Below are 1771 nucleotides of genomic sequence, written 5' to 3'. Positions count from 1 at the left end.
GCTTCTGTGGCTAAATGATAGAAAGAAGTGAGTTAGGGAAGTAAGGAAGGGTTTATTTGGCTCATGGTTTGAAGATAGAATCCATCTTGGAAGGGAAGTTGTGGTCAATGAGAAACGTTCTAGCCGTGACAACACCTGTCACATGGCCACACAGTCACGTGGTCAAATGGCCACATAGCCACATGATCACATTGCAGCTCCAGTCAGAGAGATGCATGCTGATGTTTCCTTTATTTTCTCCCTTTTTGGGGGAGGGGGTTTGGGACCCCTTCCATGGAGTGCACCACCCACATTTAGGGTGGGTTTTTCCTGATAGTTTGGAAAACACACTCAGAGACTTGCCTAAGGGATGTTTCCATGTGCTTCTAAATGCTATCAAGTTGACAATGAAGATTAGTCTTATATTTCTTAGGTAAAAAGTAAAAAAAGACCCCTGACTGCCATAATGTCTGGTCTGAAAGCAAACAGAGGAGCAGACGACGATTTTACCTGTACTAGATTAGAAATCATGGCTTCCCCATTTGAACGTCAGTATTATCTTCTCTGTGCCACCCAACATACAGTTGTGTGTTATCATGTGTGTGAGGGTTGAACAACGCATGCTTCTGCATGCCACACCGGTCTCCATGGTGTGGAGGCACAGATCACATGTGAAGCTGAGCCCCATGTCTCGGGATTTGTTCTCTTACAGTTTCTGTGTCTTGTCAGGTCAAATTTCTCCACCAAGTGTTACGAACTATGTTCCTCTCAGACACTGAGTGGGTTAAAACATTTGCCATTTCTCCATTCTTCATAGTTCGGTAGGAAGGAATTTCTGCATTAAGTTTTCTAAGTATTTCATAAAAAGTGTATTCATACATTTGTCTAAGTACCATAAACCCAGAGAGAACCCTCCTAGACAAATCACATTTGCCCAGTAGACAGTAAGTAGACAGGGAGGCAGAATTCTCTCTAACCTCCTATTCACATCAAGGAGACGCTGTTCCAGGTGTGTGTCTTCTGGGATACTGAGGCACTCTAAGCTAATAAATGTATGTTTCCCTTTAGTCAGAAAACTTTCTAAATAAACAACTCACAGTTGGAAGTCTCAGAATTCAAGAGAAGCCTACAGTTGTGGCTGCAGGTGTGGCTGCAGGTGTGGCTGCAGGTGTGACTGCTGTGCCACAGGTGTGTCACTAGATGTCAGAGAGGAGAGAGGCTATATCTACGTTGAGTGTTCTCACCTATGACCATCTGAATGATTAGTAGCCTAACAATCTGGGTAAAAAGCTATCCTGAGATGACCACCAATCTAAAGCTGGGGTCTTGGACAGGGGAATAGACTGAGATAACCACCAGACAGGCACCAGGCAGGCCCATTCGGACTCCCAGGGTGGGAAGCAAGTCAGAGACTTAGTTAGACCTCTCACCCCTACTCCCCTGAGACCGTGGATCCTGGACTGGAGTGATCCCAAGGCAGATGTAGTCACCCCGGCCACCTGGGCAAAGAGCAGGTCCAAGACAACCACCAGACCAGTGCTATGGAACTCATAGTGCTCCTAAGACCACTCCTGAGATGACCACAGACACTCAGAGATCCTGGGGGCCACTAAGAGTAGCAAAAAATGGTGGAGAAATGGAAGAGAAAGAGAAACAGAAGGATGTGGGCACTATGGAGAGAGGCAGAACTGGAGACTTGAGAGTGGTGAGAAACAGCCTGATGTGAGTAGCCAGTGATGCCACCCGGGACTAGGTATAGTCCTAGCCTAGTGTTGCTACTTGGGGGCCATGT

At 46.4% G+C, this 1771-nt stretch overlaps 1 non-coding gene across 1 annotated transcript; it reads left to right on the top strand.

The window, feature by feature from the left end:
• Window positions 1-1124: 1124 nt before the first annotated feature.
• Window positions 1125-1257, top strand: LOC127667145 (small nucleolar RNA SNORA17). The gene has a single exon (XR_007973803.1). It is a non-coding gene; the product is annotated as a small nucleolar RNA SNORA17 (small nucleolar RNA).
• The last annotated feature ends 514 nt before the right edge of the window (window positions 1258-1771 follow it).

The sequence above is a fragment of the Apodemus sylvaticus genome, chromosome 16 (assembly GCF_947179515.1).
Source record: "Apodemus sylvaticus chromosome 16, mApoSyl1.1, whole genome shotgun sequence".
In the NCBI taxonomy this organism is placed as follows: domain Eukaryota; kingdom Metazoa; phylum Chordata; class Mammalia; order Rodentia; family Muridae; genus Apodemus; species Apodemus sylvaticus.
Note: the sequence above shows the minus strand (reverse complement) of the source record. Positions and strands in the feature narration are given on the sequence as shown.